Genomic DNA, 25808 nt, shown 5'->3' with positions numbered 1-25808 from the left:
CATCTTTGTCTACCTGAATCCCATTTAATCTTATAGAATGTATCTCCGAATACTCACTAGCATTGCCTTATTCCAATGTGAGTATTGACGAAACATATTCATTAAGTGCTTCCACTATATCCTCAGATTCCTCACGCAACTTTCCACTACTACCTTTGTTCGGCCCTAATGTTATTCTAGTCATTCTTTCATTCGTGATATATCCATCGTATGTCTTCGGATAGTCCTTGATCCTATCCACTAACAACTTCTGATGTCCCATCCTGGCGCTTCAATGGTTTCTCTGTAGATCTTTTCCTCACACAAGCCTTTTTCCTCTTGAGAAGATCTTCAACGTCTTTGTTAAACAATGGTTCCCTCTATCTACGCCCACCTTGTTGCCGAATAATTATATACTTATCATGGACCCATAGTCGCGGTTCATTGAATAAGTTTCAAATTTCACATGTGTCCGTCTCTTACAGTTTCCTTCCCCATCCTTTGAGTTGTGTATTTTTTTATAATCGAGTCAAAAGTGCCTTTCCCCCAGTTATACCTGTTTCCCTGCGGTATACACCACTCCCTGCCAATTGCTATTGTAAACATAAACGGATTGTGGTCACGATTGCCAAAGTGCTCCCCTACCACTAAATCTAACACCTGGTGAGGTTCATTACCTAGGACCAAATCCAAAATGGCTTCACACCTTGTTGCCCTGTCTACATACAGTGTCAGAAAACCATCCTGCTCACATTGAACAAAAATAGATCCATATAAACTACGTGAGTCTCTTGTATTCCCAGTCTTTGTTGGGGAAGTTACAGTCACCCATAGAATTACGCTGTTAATCTCGCTCCTATTGAGAATCATATTTGCTATCCTTTCCTCTACATCCATGGAACATTTCGGACGTTTGTAGTAAACACCCAAAATGGTGACCTCTCTTTTTCTGTTTCAAACCACAGCCCAACTACATAAGTTGCTGATTCCTCAAACATTCTCTACTAACAATGTCACACCACCCACCTCTTTTCACATTATTTCTCTTCGTGCTGAGGTATCTAAATCCTGTAATCTGCAACAACCATTCGTATCTCACCTCCAGTCATTTCTCTGAAATGGCGACAAAATCGAAATTCCTAGCACCAACCCAAGCTGCAATTCTACCCACCTTCTTTCGGATGCTCCTGGCATTGGAATACAAATTTCAATCCAACATCCTGTTTGCCGGTGCCTTATCGAGACCCTGTAAACCTGTCCCCGATCTCACAATCCTCAACCTCCTGTACATTGAACTGTAAATTCTGATTCCCAAGCCACTGTTGAAATAATTTAAGCAGTCCAACCCCTAGAAAAGCATTCGCAAATCTTCCCCCAGGATACTGGTATCCCGCTGGTTCAGCTGAAGACCATTCTGTTTGTAGAGGTCCCACCTTCCCCAGAAAGACCTTCAATTATCCAAGAACCCAAAACCCTTCCTCCTGCACCGCCCCTGCAGCCACGTGTTCAACTCGTCTCCCTCCCTGTTCCTCGCATCACTAGCACGTGACATGGGCTACAAACCAGAAGTCACAACCCTGTTTGGTCTAGCTCTCGGCTTCCACATTCGGTCTCCAAATTCTGACTTAGACCTCCATTTTCTTCCTCACTATGTCGTTCTTACCTTTGTGGATGATGAGTTGTGGCTGCTCTCCCTCCCCGTCAATGCTCCAGAAAACACAATAATGGGCATCGCTCATTCTGGCACTTGGGAGGCAACACAGTAATCGCGAGTCTCTCTTTAATCCCACAAAACCTCCTATCTACAACCCTGACTTTGGCGTTCTAAATGAATAAAGCTCTCTCCTCTTCCCATTCCCCTTGAGCAATAGGGGCAGAATCTGTGACAGAGACCATTTCTTACACCTGGTACGTCGTCACCATCCCAGCCGCAAAAGTACACAAAACGATATTCTTGTTGAGCCCAACGACCAGAGAGATCCCTGCACTGCCCACCGGTTCCATCTACTACTCCAGGTGATAATTCATCTACGTTATTCACGTGACTGTGGAGTAATTTCCGCTCTGTAATTCCTCTTAATAGCCCCTCTGCTTCTTGAAAGATCCAAAATTCATTGAACTCCAGATCCAGTTCCCTAACACGGTTATCTAGGATGTGAAGTTGTGTGCCCTTCCCACAAATGAAGTCAGCAGGGACACGAGAGATTACATTTACCTCCCACATACCTCGGGAGGAGCATTCAACTGCCCTAACCTCCATTTTCACTATTCTGAATTCCCATATAAACCGCTGAAAAAGTGTAACACGAAATAAAATAGTTATCGAATAACCAACCAACGCAGAGAACATCTTTTTGGTTATGGGAGGATTGGTGAGAGACACTAGCTGGGTAGATTTTAGTGTAAAGCAACTGCCAAAATACGTAAACTCATGATGTCTTCAACAGACTCATGCTCGATCCTCCCGCACTTCCTTCAGCTGGAGCAACAATGGCGGGCCCCGACGCTCAAGATGAGTTTTAAAATGTTTTGCTCACATTACGGCAGCCTCCCGCTGGACGCTCTCTTGATTTGTTCGCTCCACCATTTCCACTACCTCTCTCTATCACCTTACATTTCCCATTCCACGCATATCTCGATCTCTCCCTCCCACCCTGTCCAAGTGCAAAACTATATCGCTCGTCCATTCCTCTCCCTCTGACACCGTGAAGGGTAAAATTATTGAGAGTCTGAATATGTGGGAGAGTGGGAGTGGTGGGAGGAGAGAGGTAGGTAAAAACAATGACTGCAGATTCTGCAAAACGGAGTTTATATTAGAGTGGTGCTGGAAAGCACAGCAGTTCAGGCAGCATCCGAGGAGCAGTAAAATCGACGTTTCAGGCAAACGCCCTTCATCAGGAGTACAGGCAGAGTACCTGAAGGGTAGACAGATAATTGAGAGGAGGGTGGAGGTGGGGAGAAAGGAGCATAGAGTACAATAGGGGAGTGGGGGAGGGGATGAAAGTGATAGGTCAAGGGGGAGGGTGGAATGGATAGGTGGAAAATAAGGTAGGCAAGTAGGATAGGTCATGGGGACAGTGCTGAGCTGGAAGTTTGGAACTGGGGTGAGGTGGGGGATGGGGAAATGAGGAAACTATTGAAGTACACATTGATGCCCTGGGGTTGAAGTGTTCTGAGTCGGAAAATAAGGCGTTCTTCCTCTAGGCGTCTGGCAGTGAGGGAGCGGCAGTGAAGGAGGCCCAGGACCTCCATGTTCTCGGCAGAGTGGGAGGTGTGTTGGCATCTTGGGGCACAGGGCGGTGTGGTTGATTGGTGCGGGTGTCCCAGAGATGTTCCCTAAAGCGCTCTGCCAGGAAGCGCCCAGTCCCCCCAATGTAGACGAGACTGCCTCGGGAGCAACGTGATATTAAACGATGTGCAGGTAAAACGTTCACGGGTGTGGAAGGCTTCTTTAGGGCCTTAGACGGAGGTGAGAAATCAGGTGAGGGTGCAGGTTTTGCAGTTCCTGCGGTGGCAGGGCAAGGTGCCAGGATTGGAGGATGGGTTGCGGGGGGGGCATGGAACTGACCAGGCAGTCACGGAGGGAACGGTATTTGAGGAAGGCGGAAAGGGGTGTGGAGGGAAATATATCCCTGGTGGTGGGGTCCGTTTGGATGTGGCGGAAATGTCGCCGGATGATTTGGTTTATGCAAAGGTTGGTGGGGTGGAAAGTGAGCACCAGGGGCGTTCTGTCCTTGTTATGGTTGCAGGGTGGCGTCTGAGGGTGGAGGTGCGGGATGTGGACGAGATGCGTTGGATTATATTTTTAACCACGTGGAAAAGGAAATTGCAGTCTCTAAAAAAGCAGTCCATCTGGTGTGTTCTGTGGTGGAACTGGTCCTGCTGGGAGCAGATGCGGCGGAGGCGGAAGAATTGGGGATAAGGGATGGCATTTTTGCAGGAGGTAGGGTCGGAAAAGATGTAATCCAGATAGCTGTTGTAGTTGGTGGGCTTGTAAAAAAATATTGGTGTCAAGTCAGTCGTCATTAATGGAGATGGAGCGGTCCAGGAAGGGAAGGGTGGTGTCAGAGATGGTCCAGGTAAATTTAAGGTCTGGGTGGAATGTGTTGGTGAAGTTGATGAATTGCTCAACCTCCTCGCGGGAGCACGAGTTGGCGCCAATTCAGTCATCAATGTAGCGGAGGAAGAGATGGGGAGTGGTGTCGTTGTAATTACGGAAGATGGACTGTTCTACTTAGCCAACAAAGAGACAGGCATAGCTGGGGCCCATGGCTACCCCTTTGGTCTCGAGGACGTGGGAGGATTCGAAGGAGAAACTGTAAAGGGTGAGGACCAGTTCGGCCAAACAAATGAGAGTGTCGGTGGAAGGGTACTGTTGGGGACGTCGGGACAGGAAGAAACGGAGGGCTTGGATGACATGGTCATGGCGGATTGAGGTGTAGAGGGACTTGATTTCCATGGTGAAGATAAGGTGTTGGGGGCCAGGGAAACGGAAGTCTTGGAGGAGGTGGAGGGCGTGGGTGGTGTCTCGAACATATGTAGCGAGTTCCTGGACTTGGTAGCTTAGGACAGTGTCGAAGTAGGTGGAAATGATTTCAGTGTGGCAGGAGCATGCTGTGACAATAGGTCGGCCAGGGCGGTCAGGCTTGTGGATCTTGGGAAGGAGGTAGAACTGAACAGTGTGGGGTTCCCGGACTGAGGTTGGAATACGTAGGTGGTAGATCTCCTGATGTGATGACATTCTGTATGCTCTGGATGATGATGGTTTGGAGAGAGGAAGAATGGAGGGAGACACAGCAGGAGAGTGAGAGAGAGGGAAGGAGAGAGAAAAAGTGAAGGCAGAGAAACTGGGGTTTTGGGAGAGATGGTGGGAGAAGGGGGTGTGAGATGAGAGAGAGTGAAAGGGAGAGAAAGAGACAGTGTGCAGAGAGAGAGTCTGGAAGAGAAATGAGGAGAAAGAGATATGAATAGGAAAGGAGGACAGAGTGCAAGAGAGAGGACGAGGAGGCAAGAGACAGATCGAGGGATGGAGAGCGATAGGTTTTCAGAAGCAGTTGAGTGGAGATTAGATGAACTGGGTAGAGAGATGAAGGTCTGGTCGGAATGGGGGACTCAGAGGTGAAAACAAGGACAGGATGACTTTAACGCAACTCCTAAGCTCAGGCCGAGTCCCCTCCATTTCCCTGAGGACCAGGACATGGGGCTGACTCTGCCTCTCTCAGCTCAGCTTATTCAACACAACGACAATCAGCAGTATCGTTCATTCTGTTGCTTGGTACTTCATTTTGGCATGTTTATTGATAAAAAATTGAATTGTTCGGTACAGCTAATGGGATGGTGCTTTTACTCACTGATTCCTGAGTTGACAGAAGCATGGAAATGTATCCATGTAACACCCTTTTGGATAAGATTGGACAAACCAACACTACCCTCAGTCTTTTACCATGGTGCCAGGCTGCTTCACTGCTAAAACATTGAACTGAAATGAGAAATTACCGGATGGATTTATTATTGATTAAATTTGATTGATTGATGAAGTTTGGTAAAGGGAAATTTCAGCACATTCTTCAGCTGCTGTCTGAACTTAGTCTGGGTCACGACATAAATCACGGTGTTTGTGCAACAACTGAGGAGCTGCAGGATAAAGCCCAAATCCAGCACATAGAACTCTAGATGTATAGGGCTATTCACAATCGATTGCATCTGGTTCCATATAGAATATACCATTAACGTTGACCATAACAGAATGAAGTTGGCCGAGATCACAAAGAGTAAAATGATCGATTTTTTTCGATTTCTCATTTCTGTGTCAGACTGAGCGTCCCCATTGGTGTGAGCACGGAGTCTCCTGCGAGCTCTGCTGGTGACAAAAATGTGCCTGACAGTGAGAACATTGAGCAGCAGAATCAGGAGAAATGGGACACACGGGGTTAGAATGTGGTGGACGAACTCGATTGTTGCCCAAAGAATGGTGGCATTCACAGTCCATGGTACATTACAAAACCAGGGTAAGTTAAATAGATGATACTTCGCCTCGAACATAAAATACCAGTAAACGTTCTTTAAACAGCTCAGCACAGTCACTGTTCCCAGAACGACAGCCGCCGTTTTCTCACGGCAATATTTACTTTTCAGCTTCTGGCAACAAATGGCCACAAACCGATCAAAGGTGAAACTGACAGTGAACCAGACAGAGCAGTCAGTGGCTGCATAAAGCAGGACAGCGTGGATATTACAGACGCGGACGGAATACAGGAAATAAAACGGTTTCTGATAAACAATGGGAATATGTCTCAAAATCAGGTCGAGGATAATGACCAGTAGATCAGCCATTGCCATGGCCCCCAGGTAACGTCTGACACATGAAGACAATCCACAATCTTTATAAAGCAGGACGTAGATGGTCAATACGTTAACTATGGGGAAGGAAAACAAACAGATTATACAACAGCCTGGAGGCATATTGATCACTTTGATTAAAGACAGAGAGAGATTTGCATTCGTGTCTCCGAAATCAGAGATTTATTAAAATAATTGGAGCTGAAATAACAAAATGGATGATATGAATAAATGACAAAAATTGTCATAAAACACAGGACACCTCTCCCCACAAACATGCAGAGGTCCATCCATAAAAACAAATGGTTTCTAAAATATTCCAAAACATTCGATGGAGGACAGACACAGGTCACATCATCCCAGTTCGAAGTACGGAGGCTGAAGACGTTGCTGTCCTGAAGGACCCTCTTGCAGTTCCTTGAAAACAAACGGACGTTGAAAATTTCTGTCTTTTAGTCTAAACTATCCTCGATGCTGTGTCAAGCAGAAATGTAAATGGGGGAAACTGTATTTAGCCTTTTAACTCCCTGAGGCGACTTTGGAAGAGTGTCTCCATCTCCCTGGAAGGGCAGCTCTTCCCTCGGGATCTACCCTTTTGTTCAATTAACTTATGTCCGGCCAGTCACAAATAATGTTAGGGAAAGAGTGTTCCCGGGAATGTCGGGTCCAGAATTCCCCAGGAATTATCGGTTTTAGAATGACTCTGGGAATGTCACCCATAGAATGTTCCAGGGCGATGTCGAGTTTCGAATGACCTGAAAAATGTCAGTTGTAGAATGTTCTGGGGAATGTCAGTTGTAGATTTTCTCGGAAATGTTGGAGCTAGACTGTAATGGAGTATGTCAGCTGTCGAATATTTTGGTGCGTGTCGTGCATAGATTGTTCCGGGCAATGTCGAGTTTGTGTTCTGGGGAATGTCATTGATAGAATATTCCGGAGAATGTGAGTTATGGAATGTCCGGGAAAGAATATTCCGAGGAATTTCAGTTATAGAATGTTCCAGGGAATTTTGGGTATAGAATGCTTCAGAGAATGTCACTTATCCAGTGTGGCGTAAAGAATGTTCTGGGGAATGTCAAAGACAGAATTTTCCGTCGAATCTCCGTTATTGCACGTTGTGTATGCATTGTTCTGGAGAATGTCAGGTAGAGTATGATCTGAGGAATGTCAGTCATAGAATATTCTGGGGAACGTTGGTGGAGGATGTTCTGAAAAATGTCAGTTATAGAATGGCCTGCCGAATGTCAGTTAGAGGAAGTTCTGGCAAATGTCTTATAGAATGTTCCAAAGAATGTTGGGTATAGTTTGTTCAGAAGAATGTCAGTTCCAGACGTTTACAGAGAATGTCAGTTATAGAATGTGACGCATGGATTGTACTGGAGAATAACCGTCACAGAATGATCTGGGGAATATCAGTTAAATAATGTCTTGAGGAATGTAAGGTGTAGAATGTTACAGAGAATCTCAGTTATTGAATGTTCTGGGAATGTCAGTTGCAGAATGTTCTGAAGAATGTTGGGTATAGAATGCTTTGGAAAAGCCAGCTGTAGAATGTTGGTCAAAGAACTGGCTGGTGGATGTCAGTTATAGAACATTCCGAGGAATGTCGGTGCAGAATGCTTCCGTAAATGTCGGATATGGAATGTGACAGATTCATAAAGACTCACATCAAATGTTTGTTCGGCCCATTGAGTTTGGCGAGACTCACTCAGCCTCACGGTGGGAATAAATCCCCAAACACAAGTCAACTGACAATTTGGACATAAAATGAATAGGATTAAGATAATAACTCAAAAATGTGAAGTGAGATCCACTCTTATGAGCATAAAGAAAGTCATCTTTTATTTCGTGCTCTCCTCCACTTGCTTCTCATTTGTATATAACACTCCCAAATCTAAACTGCTCTGGATATTTAGTTCCCAATATCGGTCATTCTATCGCTATGTCTGTCGACTACCATTGAATCCAATGCATTTTCCATAATGTATTTAGTGAGGTCCTGAGTCTGATTGTGAATATGAAACACACTCAGGTAGAGTGCCTCTCCTTCACCTTTATACACCATTTTATCCTGCTCCATTGTGTCCTTAATTCATCATATCGACCCGTTCAGGAAATTGTCTGTAATGGTTATACTCACAGTGCCGGTCCTGCTGGCTAACGTTTCATGAAGCACCATCACTATCCTTGCGTATATCCTGTCCCGCCGGCTGGACAGTCCCATCAATGCTAGGGATGCAATCAGGGAAGAAGTAATCCTAGAAATGTTACACATTGATTCCAGGACCAGGCAAATGTCATGGTAACACATCAGGGATTGTCAAGGAAATCACCTGCTGATCGACCGCATTGCCCTCCACACCACCCGCTCGGTGATAACTCATTTCCCTCGATGTTGAAAACAAATCAGAGGAAGCACTCCGAGTGCCTCCAAAGGCTGGCCAAGAACAGACAGGGTGAGGCTCACATTTGCCGCAGGCAGACTGTGAGAAGTGATGGGTGAACCAACAAGAGGGAAATATTCTCATCAAACTACTTGTTACAAATGGGTCTGCCCCAAACAGTATCTGTAGGAGCAGCCAGCATTCCTGATTGCTGATTCCTGATGAAGGCCTTTTACCCGAAAAGACAATTTTCCTGCTCCTCGGATGCTGTCTGACATGGTATCCATTTACAGCACGACTCTAATCTTGTCCCTCATCTCCAGCATCTGCCGTACACACTTCCGCCTGGGAGCAGCGAGCGCAGAGTCCTGGCTGATGGAATGCATCAGTCTCATATTGAAGATCCTGACAACTGTGTTATGTTGCAATACGGCCTGCGAAGTTGGACAAAATTCGAAAGGACTGAGCAAATGAAAACTGGGCATCCATGAGACACTGTGGGCCATCAGCAGCTCAGCATCAATGACCTTACCCTCAGTATAAATTCAGAAGTGGGCTGTTTACTGATGGTTCCAATACTTTCACCATCATGCACAACTATAATGAAGCAGGATATTCAGCCCATCATGAGTTGCAAACAGGAACAGAATGATGTCATTCAGCTATTCGAGGATGTTACTCAGCAGTTGGCGTCGTTTTGTATTTCTCATGCCTGTTACATAGGAAATGGAAGGGGCTATTCACTCTTTCGAAGCTGCTGGCCAGAATAACAGGGGTCGGAGCGGGATGAGGATCTGCTAGCTGAGCCGATGGCAGGGATGAATGCGAGTTATCAGCTTAACAGAAATTAATGATTGTGGGGACACCGTGACACCTGCTGGGCCCACCACTATTTGAAAACGCTGCCTGTGGCTTTGAGAAATGGAACAAAACAGCAAAACGTGGGGATAACACGAAGATAGACAGGGAACTATGTTGTGAAGTGGAGGTAGAGAATCGGGAGATAGAAAATCGGTAAATGGACAAGCAATAGTCAACAAATTGGCAGAAGGCATGCAACGTAGGTAACTGTGAACGTGTGAATATTACCAGAAATGTAAAATACTATATTGCATAAATGGAGGCAGAATCCACGTATTATCCATGCAATATGCACTGAGTATTCACTCTAACCACTTCAAACGTGGGAAGTATTGCTCCATCTCACTGATGGTCGACTCCCTGATGTGCCCAGTGCCGCCATTGCTCTCAGTAAACACGGCATATTTTAATTTGGTTGGTTGGCAGGCAGTAGAGAATGCTCGGGGGAGGGTATTTTTAGCCATGTACCAACGGGAAAACTTTTAACCCAGAGGCCATCCTTTCTTTCTATGTGGAGAGCGGGAGATAACGTAAATGACTGACTGCTTCTGAATGAAGAGGCTGTGGCTGCTGCCAGGACAATTGGTATTCACCAGCAAGATGTATTGTGCATGGGCACAACGCAATATTAATGGAGTGTGCAATGGAGGGTCCAATTACAGGAATAAGAACTAAAGGCATTTTCAATCAGCTGAAATGGTTAGATATACCACATTCTCATTTCACCTCACAGAACTAGCTCAGACACCATAAACCCAGAGGAGGTGCCTATTCAGTGCAGAGCACTGTGTACATCAAACTATGCATGGTGCGACCTTACAATCTGCCGAGTGTGGAGCATTGTCCAAATCACAGCAGTGCATTGATCCATAAAGTTGAAATGGATATCTGTTCAGCAACAGGATATTGGACCAAGTGCAATCTGGAGACACGGTCTGATGCTGTCTCGAGATTGGGCCCACTGCAAGAAGGAAACCGAGCCGGGCACTGCCTGGAAACATAGCCCCACGTGGTCCGGATACTGTGCCAGTTGCAGCCTGGAGACTCAGCACTGTGCAGTTTGGAGACTGGGCCTGCTACAGTCTGGACAATGGTCCTGCTGAAGAGTGGAGATCTGGACCCATGCGGTCCAGAAACTTGACCAAGTGCGATGTGGAGACTCAGTATGGTGCGATCTGCACACTGGGCCTGGGGCAGTCTGGAGACTGGACCCAGTGTGGTATGGAGACTCGCTACTGGCGCAGACTGTCTTGAAGGGACATTAGATCGAGTCTGTTTTGTTTTAGTTTTCACTCTTCTGCTGGACTTTCATTTCTTTGTCATTTCGTTGCGTACCAAATAACAAAGATACTGCACCGAAGTATCTTGTATCAAAGATGGCGTCATAAGCGAAGACACTGCAAACGTTGCATTTGATTCATTGGTGTGCACATGACAATGAAGCCAATTCAATTCCAATATGAGAAACTCACTGTCTTTGATGCCTTTTCAGAACAAAACTGCCGCGTTTATAGAGGTGCAAGGCGGCTCGCAGAGCGTGGTATTACATTACATTGAACACCAGAGGTAGAGATAGACGGAGAGGGACTGAGACAGTGAGGAGGGACATTTTGATTCCCATTTCAATGGAATCACTCCGAAACCAACAGAACCCCAAAGGCTCAGAGATGCAGATGCAGAGATATAGACGTTAATTCACTAAAGAACGCACGCAAAGACAAAAACAAATGTACACCAACACATAACCATGAACAAACAGATAAATGCAGACAATCGACCCATCATCAATACCTTCCAATTCAATAAGATCATGACTGATCTGATGTTTGCCTTAACCTTATTTCCTTTTGGGAAAATAAAGAATTCCAACTGTTAGATCGGGAGCACATTGGAACCAGTGACTGCAATTCTATCAGTTCGAAAATATTTCAGGAAAAGGATAGGCCTTTTACGTTAACGTTATAATATATGTGCAAGGCCAGTTGTGATAGTATTCGGCAGGTACTTTCAAAAATTTATTGTGGAAGCTGGACACCTAGAGGGTCGTCAGGCAAGTGGAAGCCTTTCCAAAGCGGGATAATGAAAATCAGGGACAGCATGTCCTTGATTGTGTGAAAGGCAACGTTAACAGTAGTATAGAACACGATATGACAGAGGATTGTGATGCTCTTGCCAAAAATATAAGAAGAGGTATTCTTATGTATAGGCATCTAGAATCAAGTGAATCCCTTGAGGAGCATAAGGATTGTAGTAATGCTCTTATGAGGGAAAAAATAGCATGAGATAGCATTCACAAATAGAGTTAAAGCGAATTCAAAATGATACTTCAAAGGCAAAAGAGCAATTAGGGAGAGGATAGGTCTTCTTGAAAAATCAAAGAACGATTTACATGTGGACCCAGAGGAGATGAATTACGCTTATTGGGTTTATTGTCACATGTGTTCACATGTGGATAGTGAAGAGTTTACTAATCATCACATATGATGCAATCTTAAGTATGAAAGTACCCTTCTAACCGGCGCTAGGAAAAGAATACTAGTGTAAAACAGAAAAATAAAGTAAACAAAGTTAAAAATATAAAATATTACAGGCCATCCTATGGAAATAAAAAAAAACAACACAAAATAACATATTTCACAGTTCAACATGACAATCCAAAAGCACCTAGCCATGCAGGGATCACTCTCCTCACAAGGACTCTACATTCCCCACACTGCTGCCTGACATCACGTCACTGCTGGATGGCTGAGATCCTATGCGAATGTATCATGTCATGACTGACTGTGAAGAAAGACATGGAAGCTAGGGAACTCGGGGTAGTAAATGCATGTCATGATGTTTTGAAACGAGGCTTCATCACAGAAGAGGAATTGCTGGAATCTTTAATACGCATAACCGTAGATAAATAACCAGGACTTGTTGAAGTGTATCTCAGGTTGTTGTGGGAGACTGGGGAAAAAATTGTGGTGCCATTGCTGAGATACTTGTACCATTCCCCAGAGTTGTGAGGAAATGTCACTGGATCCGGTTCGTTAACTCTAACTTATCTGCACAGATGCTGGCAGACCTGCTGAGTTTTATTTCTCGCAACTTCAAATATTATTTCTAATTTACAGCATGTTCAGTTCCATTAGTTTTTATTTGAATGACTGACAGCCACGGGTGACGTGCCAGTATATTGGAAGCCAGATAATGTTGTGACATTTGGCCTAGAAAGACTGCAAGGAAAATCTAGGGATTTACAGTCTCGTGAATCTAATGTCAGCAGTGGATAAGTGTCTATGCCGTCAGAAAGGCATAGACTGATTCTGTATCGTCAGCACAGGTTTATGTCACAAAGTTAATTGACATTTTACTCGACATGACCAGCAGCAACATTGGGAGGTTACAGTGTCGGTGATGATGAAGCTGTTGTGGAGGAATCGAGGTGCCGTGTCATCGATTCTGAGGAGCTGCCTCAGCGCCCATGGTCTATTTTCAAGCTACATCTTTTGTTTCTTCCAAATTCTTATATTATTCAAATCAGCGCTACTTTTTGGCGATAAGTGAAAGTATTTCACTGTATTTTATTGTACTTTTCTTGCAAAATACACCTGGTAATAAACTCAAAATCAAATCAAAGAATTTGACTCACTGTTTCCTGCCAGCTCTCCAATTCTCAGTCGACATCTATTTATCAGCCTCAATATCATAAAATTTGATTTAGCACTCTCGGCTTGGGGATTCATCAGAAGGTTTTCTTACAATCCCATCACATTGCGAAGAGCACCTCCCCATGATATATCTCCCCGTCGGTTTCTCAGATATGATTCCCATTTCAAAACCTTTGTTGACTGTGTCTATGCCCATTAATTTAAGCCCAAATAATTTCTCCAAATCAATGGATTTACAGATTTCATTTTATTCCCTTTCCAACCAGCTCAGAAATTAGGACATAAAACGCTACAGTGCAGAACAGCTCATTGGGCCTTTGATGTTACACAGATCAATGAAAATAATCTGATGTCCGTCTGACCTATTCCGTGCCATTATGTAAAAATATACCTGTCCAATTCCATTATCGTTGGCGACTCTACCACTGTTGCAGGCAGGCCTTTCCACGCTCATACTACTCTCTGAGTGAAGAAAATACCCCTAACATCGAACCGAAATCTAAACCCTTCAATTTAAACTATGTTCCGTCGTGTTAGCCTTCACTATCCGAGGAAAAAGGCTCTCACTGTCCACCCCATCGAACACTTAGATTTTTAAAAAATAAATTCCTTCTGTGAAGACAGAACTGATATAGTTTGTTCGTAGTTCTGCCCATTACTTGTTCTACATTCTCTGATTTCAGACTGTCAGGAAGCTATGCCTGTTTTCTCTTCATTTTACATCAACATAATTTTAGAAGGCATTATAGTCCATTTCGTTAACCCTTGTTACTGTATTCTCCGGTAGCTCAGCAATTTCTGTCTTAAACTCCTCAATGATTTCCCGTCCTGCAACAAAGAGACACTGACCCTGTTCCATCAGAAATACAGCATGGTCTACATCATTCCAAGTACTTCTTAATGGTTGTGAGGTAACCGGTGACAACCATGTTCTCAAAAAGGTCATTCCAGACCGTTAAACCATATGGTTGAAAAACAATTTGCAAATTCTCTCTCGACATCAAACGCATCACTTTAAAAGTGTGTTCCCTTGTTCTTGGTTTCTGACTAAGTTAATAGCTGCTGTATGTTCACCAGGTCCATTCCCATCATAATCTTATCCTTCTGCAACACATCCCCTCAGTATTTCCTGCTCCACAGCAAACAACGAGAGCTTATCCAGTCAGTATTTCATGGTTGATATTCTCCATCCCAGCGAACACACTGGTGAATCCCCTCTGTACCCCTCCAGTGCAATCACATTCTTACTGTAATCTGGTTCGCAGAACTGCACACCGTATTCAATCCATGGCCTACACATGACCCTGTATAGCTTTAATGATCTATGTCTCACTAAATAAACGCAAGCACCACGGAAACGGGTACCTTCTTGTCTCACCCAGGCCAGGTACATTGAGACTTGTGGATAAGAAAGCCTGAACGTCTTAGTGTGCTGCTAGTCACTGATTACTCCCCTGTCCTTTCCTTCTCCCAAAGAGCATCATCTCATATTTGTCAGGGTTACATTCCTTCTGCCATTGGCTTGCTCATCTGACCATTACATGTATGTCTGCCTCTAAGTAAGACCTTCCCCCTCAATGTCAAACAGCCGGAAAATGTCAAGCTCAAACTTACTGATCACACTCGCCCCCTTCCCCCGCCGCCACACAACGTTCTCATCTGCATGAGCTATGGACATCACAAATAAAAAAAGGACTCAACACTGATTTCTGCAGTTCGCCAGAAGACACTGGTCTCCAGTCACACAAACAAGCTGCATTCACCAGCCTCTGTCTCCTGCCACGAAGTTAAGTTGGGATGCAACTTGGGAAATCACGAATGGGTCTTACCTGTACATTGGTTATTCTGTTCCACTTGATATGCCTGTAGAATATTCGGGGATTCTCACTAATCTGACCTGCCAATGATTTCCATTCCATTTCGTTAGTCAGTTCCGTCCAACTGACGGATTTCCTACTTCTTGCTGTCTTATATGGCCTGTCACTTAGCCTTGAATTATTTCCCTTGAATATAGAGTAGGCAGCTGGAGAGACACTCTGTTTATTTTCACCTGGTAATATGTTTTGTGAATTTTGTAAGTTTCAATATAGCTTTGAAACTTTAGAGAATACATGCAAGTTTCCTCATCAGATAATCTCGACATCAGAGGAACGAAATGGGGAACATCAATTCGACTTCCTCTGTGGGCAGTATCATTTTTCTCAGATTGTAACAGCAAAACTGTACACAATACTTCCCTTTCAGTCTCATCAACACTCTATGCAACGGCTTCATTATGTATTTACTTGTACATTCCGATTCCATTCAGCGAAAGCCAACCAAACTTTAGCATTCACCAAAAATCATTCGCATTAATTGCATTTAAGATCTCACTATGTGAGTTCTTTCAGAAAGCCACCTGAAATTCCAAATATGCTAATTCCACTATTTCTACACTGTCTGTGCGGCAAGAAACAACTTCAAACAATTCTGGTGATTGTCAAGTATGATTTTTCTGTCAGAAATCCAGACTGATTCTCTCCAATGCTGCTGTTAATTTCGAAATATCCAAAACCTCATCCTGATTGATAGATTCCAATCGTTTCCCCGCAGATATCAAGTTAATTGGTCTCCAGTTCTCCATATTATCTCGTCTTCTCTTCGTAGAAGTTTGGATCACGTTTACTACCTTCCAGTTATTTATAATGGCTTCCGAGCTTTCCAGGGTGTACAGGAAAATACAATACAGTCATTAACAGTATTTTTAATATGTCTATCTCCATTTTCTTCTGTCGTTCTAATATTAATAACATCTGGCCTGTCAAACTTAGCAACTCTCAATCCAGCTACCTTTTTGAAGTACTACCTTGTTACAGATATGAATTAATTTTGCATTTTAGTTCCATAAGTCCCTTATGATCATTTGTATTTCTGGAAAACGTTCTGGGTCTTCCTCTATGAAGGCAGATACAAATTAATTGGTTGGTTTCGCTGAATTTTCACTATTCTCCACGATAAATTCTCCTATCCATGTTTTAAACGTCCACAGTTGAACTTAAATTTATTTTATTTGAATTGTGCATCGTAGATTTAGCCTTTCTTTGTGTTTCTTTTTCGTTTGTATTCATGCTCTCTTTTTCGATTTCCTTTTCAGTCTTATGGCCGTCTTTTTCTGGACATTGATTTTTCAGAATTCTCAGGTTTCCACAAACTCTGGAATTTTTCTGAAGCCACTTCCTTTGATTTAACCATTGTTGTGCCACCTTCCAATTTTTTGCTCTTTGTACCTGGAAAATGCATGCATTTTTCAGCCGTTACAGCATTTCTAAAAGTAGCAATATTGATGTTTACCACTGTACTTTCCTAACTCACTTTACCAAGCTTGGTCCTTCAGCTCTGGGCGTCCATGTAGACTGACGATAATGTTCCAAAAAATCTATGTTTTGTGTAATCGCCGAGTAAAATGCAATTTATTGTTGCCACTATTTCTAAAAAGCTGCTTCATTGCAAGTTCATAAATTAATCCTTCTGATGACACAATACCAAAACTGAAAGTCCAGGTCTCTAGTTGGTTCACAACATTCTCTTTAACCTATTTCAGATACACAGCAGAAGCAGTCAATTAGTTAAGGATTATTAAAATGTAACTCGAGATTATCCATTATTACTGCAGCACCTATGATGCTTGGATATAAAATTTCCAGAGTGCTTAATGCACAAAATGTGTGCAGCAGTTTTCCGTAAGGCGTATAATGCTCCAATGCTTGCCTCTCCTTGCTATTGGCAATCTCCACCCAAACTAATTGTGTGGAAGCTGAGGGACAAGGTCTGTGTCGTGGTCAATGATAGACTTGGCAAGATATTCAGTGAGGCTCACCTCGACGCTCAGATAATATGAAGAAATGTCAAGCAATACAGGACAAGCATAAATAAGCATCCGTGCTCTGCCAGCATAAGTTTGACGGTCAGCTCCCTGCTCTCTCACACTCATTGTATATCTGTGAAATCACCTTCCCCGAGCGATGCCAATGTTCCAAAATTCTCACTATTGATCTGTCTTCATAACACTGTATGGATTCAACACTGTGGACTAACTCCTTTCTGACACCTCACCATTCCCCTCCCACACACCCACCACCAGCTAATCCAGCACGAACATTAGGGCTGCCCACTTCCACTCTTATTCCCTCCAAGCCTCTCTTTCATTCCAGGAGAAACAGCCTGGAACAGGACAGAAGCGTACAAGTTAGATGTTGGAGTGCCCGGTGTCCATTCTTTCACACATTCTCTACCGCTCCTGCTATGCCCAACCCCAATGTGGATCAGAGCCTGACATATGCCGGAGATGACCGGAACGAATCGTATGGAGATTGCGAATCATTCCCTTCCCAACAACAATGTCCAGTGGAGGACAATTCTCACTTTAAACACTTTGTCTATTCGAATACTTCTCTCCCTCCCAAAACAACAAATGCCACATTGCATTGTCACACAGAGAAATGTGTAAACACCCCAAGAAACTAATACTTTCATTACTTACATGGATATTACATTACATACACGCACACAAGTCGAGGAATACAGAGACATATACAGTCACAAACAAGCAATCGCAGAAACAGATCAAACGCCAGTCTGTGGCACGGATGGACAGATACACACACAAAATGCACAGCAACATCAACTCATGGACAAATGCACACATAGAGCCACTAACAAACAAAGACATTGGTATCTTTAAGAAGAATAGATCAGTTTTTCGATTAATAACAGGTCCAAGGGTTAGCGGCTGAAATCAGGAGAATGATGTTGAGAAACGTATAAGCGATTATTAAAAGGCATATCGGACGCGTTGAATGGAATGTCCGAGCTCTGTTACGACTTTATCCTTGTGTGGTGTCACGCTATCTGGTATTATCTTCCCGGGATAGGAACGGAGGCTGGGTTTGACACATGTTTGATTGGAATGAGTCAGTGGTAATGTGGGATAGGTTTTGGACAGCTGAATGGTATACGTCTATTCCTAAGTATTGCATCCTTACATTTCAAATGAGTTGGCAAGTTCATGTTAGATTAACTCAGTTATAAAGTAGGGCTTCAGCACTTTTAAGGTTGTGTTTCCTCTGGTGTCCTCATCCTCAGGCAGAAATGAAGATTCGATTACTGAAGAAATGCAAGACTGACCTCAGCTTATTTTGCTGGACAACAGAGTAAATGTTTATTGGGTTCAGACAGGAGCGGAGTGGTCAGACACAATCAGATGGTCAGACAAAATTGAATGGTCAGACATATCGGATCAGCCATGAACATTCTCAATGGTGCAACCAAATGGCCAACTGATGCCCCTGCCCCACGTGTTGGTCTCTCAATCCCCCCCTTGAGGATGTTGTATAGGAAGAGGACAATCCCATTCAAGCAGAAAGGATCGTTATAATGAGACGGGAGGAAACCATTCTGCCCCTTGTCGAGGATACACAGGAATAGAGAATGAAGTCATTCATTTCGTTGATTACATTATACCACCAGGAGGTGGCCATTCAACGTGCTCACGTTGCGAAATACGAAACGGTCATGGACAGGAAATAGAGCATTGAGATAAATGTTAACTTTCAAGTGGCAATGTTTTCACTTATATAATGCTGGAGACATCAATGTGGGATCACGAATGATCAATCATCTGCATCAAAGACCTGGATGAAGCGATTGCAGGGACTGAAGCTCAAGTAGCTGATACGCAAACATAATCAATCAATATGTCATCAAATGGAGGTAGTGAGTCTGCAATTTTGACATAGACATAGACGTTTACTGACCAACCCTTCAGCAGAAACAACATACATGAGTTGCCTATTTTCTCAGGAAGGATACAATAATGGTGAACAATTTAAATGGAGAGAGATTGCTGAGATCTGTGCTACAGACAGTTTCATGCTCTTGGTTAATAAAATATGTGAAATTAGTCTGCAGGTACAGCAATTATTTTGTTAAGTGGAATGATGCTGTTTTATTCAAAGGCTATCAAGTTTAATCGTAGAAATATTTTATTTCATCTGTCCGGGGAGAAGCTGAGGACTGCAGATGCTGTAGGTAACAGTCGAAAATTGTTGGTCGGGCAGCATCTCAAGAGCAGGAGAGTCGAAGTTTCGGACATGAGCCCTTCTTCAGGAATGTGCAATAAATCTCAACTCTCCTGTTGCACGGATGCTGCCTGACCTGCTTTGCTATTCCAGCACAACACATTTCGACTCTGTATCCATCCGGGGCCCTCTGTGCACTTTTGATCCCCTAAATTAAAGAAGAAGTTAAAATGCATTCAGAAGATTTTCAAAGATATGTGTTCCTGGAATGAAGGCATTCTGATATGAAGGATAATCAGATTCGGTCTTAGATGAGAAATCTTTTTGAACCATGCACGATTTTGAGCAAAGTGTGTCAGATGGAGTGATATTTTCTCTTGTCGGGGTGATTAACTCGAGGGAATACATTTTAAGAGTAATATGTATTGTTTTTAACACAGATATTATGAAAGCATCAAACGATTAAAGAATACACAAACGTGCATACACATGTCATCGAATTTGAAAGCAGATTTTTCTTTTGTTCATGGAAGTTACTGTATACGAGAACAGCAATGATTCACATGCCTAGAGCACATAATCATATACTTCAGAGAATGTTCATGGAGAGCACACGCAGTACAGTTTGGTGTTCAGGTGATATTATTATATGTTTCAACACAGAAAGGGAGATAAATGTTCCCTGCCTGAGGAGGGATTGATTGATTCCTCTCATCTTACTGGGTTGCGCCTGAGAGCAAAGTGTGTGAGCAGAAAATCCCTGAGTCATCTCGACCACTCGTGCAGAAATGCTGATGACGATACGTTGGATTCTGTCCACTGACTTAAGCGAAGGGAATTCAGCCAAATCCAACTGTCCTGGGAATAATTATCTTTAAACGCAGCTTGTGTGAGCAGATGACCTCAAATGACAGAATGACATTTGGGGCATTCTATCACTTTTTCATTTGTTATGAATTCAACTAGTGTGAAACTATAGAAAGCTTTCATTTTCTATTTGTCTTAAGATTTGTGCGTGCTTGTGTTTGTGCGTGTCTCACATTTTACAAGAAAATGACCGAGCTGGAAATTATACCATTAGCCTGATTACGAAACTTTCAAATTTGCTGTAACCAATGTTGGTATGTGGCTGCAAAAGGGATGAGTGACCCTGCAACATTGATCAGAACACGAATGCGGAATACTGAAATGGCTATACAAGTGTGAATTCCCTTTCCTAGACGTTTGTGGTGCCTAGTGTTTGCATTGATTCAAAGTTCAGTTTGTTGAACATCTCATAGACAAGTGAATGTAGGCGAATAATGAGTACAGCAGTTGAGAGGTCATGGTACGACTGTACAGGACATTGCTTAGCCCACTGTTGGAATATTGTGTGCAATTCTGGTCTCCTTCCTATCGGAAAGATGTTGTGAAACTTGAAAGGGTTCAGAAGAGATTTACAAGGATGTTGCCAGGGTTGGAGGATCTGAGCTACAGGGAGAAGCTGAACAGGCTGGGGCTGTTTTCCCTGGAGTGTCGGAGGCTGAGAGGTGACCTTGTAGAGGTTTACAAAATTATGAGGGGCATGGATAGGATAAATAGTCAGAGTCTTTTCCCTGACGTCGGGGAGTCCAGAACTGGAAGGCACAGTTTTAGGGTGAGAGGGGAAAGATATAAATGAGACCTAAGGGGAAACGTTTTCATGCAGAGTGTGGTACGTGTATGGAATGAGCTGCCAAAGGATGTGGTGGAGGCTGGAACAATTGCAACATTTAAGAGGCATTTTAGATGTGTATATGAATACGAAGGGTTTGGAGGGATATGGGGCGGGTACTGGCAGGTGGGACTAGATTGGGTAGGGATATCTGGTCGGCATGGACAGGTTGTACCGAGGGGTCTGTTTCCATGCTGTACATCTGTATGACTCTATGACTAACTGGTACACGAGAGAAACGGGCTACTCAGCCTTCAATCAAATTAACTACGAGCTTAGAGTCTGGTGGAACTGTGACAAAGTGTCCAATGACTCATTCCTGCTCCTTTGTCCGATGTTACATTCAGCCCATCACGCCTCCTGCACAAAGCAGATGTAGCCCACTTGCTCCAATTACTTGGTCTTCAGTAACACAGTATACCACTTCGTCCCTCAAGACTGTCACATACGTTTTGGTTTGGGTCAGAAAATGGTTTTGGGAAATCCAGACTGGTTACAAATATATGTCTCCCGTTTCTTCACAGAGTGTCTCCCCACTGCACATTGTGCTTCATTTATTGGTCATGTTGTAGATCCAGATTCACTGTGAATATAGCCCCAATATCTCAGAGATGACTCACAACATACTTCCCTCTCTGTCAGCAGCATTCAATAACATTAATTCCAGTAAAATAGCAAACATTAAATTTTCAGTGCAAGAATATAAGTACATCAGGAACAGGATCAGATAATTCGAATCCTCGGGCCTGCCAGGCTGTTGTGCAAGATCATGGCTGATCAGCTTTGCAAGCAAGTCCAATTTAATACTCAATTCTTCACACCGCTCACCTCACGCACAGATCAAAAACTAATCTCCATCTTCTTTGAATACTTTCAGTGATATAGCTCACCGAACTCTTTTGTCTCCACAATTTCTGACATTCACTACCCTCATTGAGAAGAAAATACTCCACAAACATGTGCCATCACTGATTGATATGTTCAAACGAGGTGAACACTGGGGCGCAGGTAAGAGAGACAGACCCTGATATGAAAGCAATCGTTGAGTAAAGATGGTATCAAGGTACGCTGATTAAACTTAATTTAATAAGAATCCACCAGAACCTCTCGACTGGCTGGTGTCATTCAGAGGCCAAAGGAAGATGACCGTGGTTGGCGGACACCAATCCTCTCAGTCGAGGGACATCTCTGGAGAAAACCCTCTTGGAAACTTCCTCGGCAAGAATATCTTCAGCTGCTTCATCAATGTCTTTCCCCGAAAATAAGATCAGAAGCGGGGATGATAACTGAGGATTGCAACATTTTCAGACACTTTGTTCCTCACCCCCACCCACTCAGTTCCTGAAGCAGTTTGTGCCATGTACAGCAAACCCGGCCAAAATTCAGGCTTGTCCTGATAACGTGTCGGGAACATACATGTAACACGGCTGCCAGGCACTTCCACAGTTCAAAGAGCTCATTCAGTATCTGAAGCTCGTTGCACACGAATATGTGGAAGGTATTCAGCCCATCGAATTTACAGAACACTAATAGTGACACAGGAAAAGAACGACTCTGGGTTGCACTTCTAGCTGTTAATTGGAAGAGGCAGAGACCCATTAAGTACTTGAAAATGTTCCATGGGACCAGGAGAAGGGGATTCACTCCTTCGAGGCACTTATTCAAGAGCAGAGGATAACATTGACGCTCCAACTTGACAAACCAATGAAGCAAACTCTGCACACGTAGACTGCATCATGATGTTCCTCGTGGTTCCATTCCCTGTGGAGCACGGGATACTTTGACCTGGTTTGATGGCAGTGAGGAGTGAAGCCAAATGTTTTATGCCACGTCTCAAGGAGATATCTCCCATCTCTGAGAAGTCAGACCCATGTTCATCAAGGAGGTCAGAAGCTGCTGAGAATAGGTAACACTTTTGCAATGAAGGCACGTGGCAGCTGTCGGGAGTGTGGCTAACATGTCGCTCAGTGCTGGGTCACGCATCAACTGCGCTTTATTAATGTGCGAAGAATATATTCAAAGCCTCGACTTCTTCATTTCTCAATCGACATGGGGAAATGGGTCTGGGATTGGGGAAAACTTTCAGAGGCGCATAAATTATACAGAATCATGTAATCATGAACAAAAACGCCATGGAAATTTTCACCGTATCCGTGTCTGTTTATAAAATAATGAGCATTGTCCATCACACTCATGGTTCAGTGCGGTCCCCTTTTATTCCGTCACAGCACTACAGAGTAATCTTCAGTCACTCCTCATGGTACTGTCATCCCAGGGATTAGTTTGGTGAAATTCCTTTGCCCTCTCTCTGTGGTAAGTGAGAACCTCCCTTATAAAAGCGAAAAATCTGTTCAAAATACCGGGAACATCAACAACACCGTCAGGGTCGATTACAATAATTCATTATCCTCGCTCCACCGTCGCCTTTGCGTCATTGTCACGTCAAAACCCATTCCTTCTCCTTGCACTCTGACTGACGTGGAATTTAAATATTCCTTGCATCTGTATTTCAGCATCAATAAAACCAAAAAAAATGGAGATAAATATTGCTCGCAGGCAGAAATTGAATGCCATATAATACGCCTAAAATATGGAATGGCCACATACCTGAATGGTAATGAGTTGTAAGAATGTAAGATACAGGCAGAGGTAGGGGGCTATCTTTCCTTTTGGTCTTCTCTCACGGAATGTGAGTAGCCCTGTGTCGTCCTGATCAGGTCAGTTTGTTATGGCTATCTTGAACTGAGTGCCTAGTTCAGTTGTTCCACAAGAGAGTAAAGAGTAAAACACATAGCCTTGGAGTTGCAGTAATCTGGAGACCTGACCTGATAAGAATGAGCCATTGCACTCTCTAAAGGGCATGAGGCAAGCAAATGTGCTGATATCACCAGATTTTTGTTGTATCGTTGTCGATTACTTGACCACCATGAACTGTCTTTCTGCCTGACGCACGGGATGTAGGGAACAAGTTAAACATCTCAAGTGCAATTATTTTGTAACAGAACTATGGTTAGAATGGACATGAAACAGATGTTTACAAATTTAAAGTAATTACAAATGATAATCTATTGAGATATTGCACTGAGGCTAACAAGCAGACTGGGGTGGGGAAGGATATGCAAATCTGTGTAGGAGGAAAAAAAGACAATGCAGTTTTAGGACTTTCTGGTTCCTCCTCGCAAACCAGTGAGTAATTTTTAAATATTTGATTGCTAGCCTATAATTTATAAGGAAAGGAAATTCTGTTCGGAATTGAAAACATTGACTTCTAACTTTCCAAAATGTACATGTCAGCAGCAGCAATTCTGTTCAACCTGTTTTAATAGACAGATAGAGAGACTTACCAGGAACACCAACCACAGCAAGAATCGGATAGTAAACACCTTGAAAAATCCAAAGGATATCCTGGATCCGCGATGCTAATGATACCCAAGGCTGAGTAAGCCAGTAAAGACCCTCGGAAAAACTCCTGTCCATTGTTGTAATATTCCAGTCTGGTATTCTCAGATTCTGACCCATTGATGGAACTTTATAGTCTATTGTTTTCAGATTCTGATCCATTGTTACAAATTACGGTCTATTGTTCTCAGATGTTGAGCCCTCCTACCCCTCTGTCAGGAGCTGCTGATTCCTGTTAGTGATGCCGGGATGCTCACGCTCATATTATGGAGCAACAGGTTGAAATAAGTCTCTCATTTAAAGAGGAGGCGCACATTCGACTGACACATTGAGGATCCACTGAGACTGACGTTAATCACAGTCGCTGAACAAATAAAACCAGTCAACCACTTTCAATTCAATGCTGTTTTATTATTTTCAAAAAATATTCAAAGTTTACAATTTCTGAATAACATACGTGAAGGTGACTGAGGGAAGGAAGGTGGAGTTGGTAGATCGATTTGTATAATCACTCAAACTGCTTTGGATATGGGAATAATACAAGAGCATTGTTGGAACATAAACATGCTTCTCTGTTGAGAAATGGAAACATACAGCTGTAACTCTTGAATTGTCATTGCAATATCAATAAAATTTTGGTAGAAACTTTATTGCCCATAAACTGACAAGAAAATTTACCTAATGCAACATAGTTTTATAACATTCAAATTGCATGGATATGTTACGAGAGAATTGTACATGATAAAATCAGTTCAGAACATGTATTCTCGGAGCAGGGAAGGCAAGTTAGAGTGATACTGTTGATGTTATCAATTACAATGAAATGTAATGAAGTGTCATTTACTGGACTTCAATTATAGCATGATATTTACATTGTGGAAGAGACTAAAAAAGAGATAATTGGGGAAATTTCTGCTGAGACTGGAGGGATGGAGCATAATACTGCCCAGTGACCATTATTGGGACATTAGTCTTCATAATCCTTATGATGAACATTTTCAGGGATACACCTACAATCATTAATGAGGACAACAATAAGAAGAAGACCATAAGATATAGGAGCTCAAATTTTGCCACTCAACCTAATGAGACAACTCTGCCATTCAATCATGGCTGATTGTTTTCCCAAACCTTCTCGCGCTTTCTCCCCATTACCCTCAGTCGCCTTGGCAATCAAGGACCTATTTATCTCCCTCCTAATTGTACTCAATGACCTGACCTCCACAAACTTCTGTGGCAGTCAATTCCACAGTTTCACCACTCTCTCGCTGAAAAGGTTTTACCTTATCACTTTTCAAAAATGTCTTCCCTTTACTCGATGGCTGTGCCCTCGGGTTCTTCTCTTTACTTTCAATGGAAACATTTTCCCAACATCCACTCTGTGCAGGTCTTTCATTATTCTGTAAGTTTCAATTATATCCCCGCTCATAATTCTGAACTCCAT

Source organism: Chiloscyllium punctatum, chromosome 13 (genome assembly GCF_047496795.1).
Source record: "Chiloscyllium punctatum isolate Juve2018m chromosome 13, sChiPun1.3, whole genome shotgun sequence".
Taxonomy (NCBI): domain Eukaryota; kingdom Metazoa; phylum Chordata; class Chondrichthyes; order Orectolobiformes; family Hemiscylliidae; genus Chiloscyllium; species Chiloscyllium punctatum.
Note: the sequence above shows the minus strand (reverse complement) of the source record.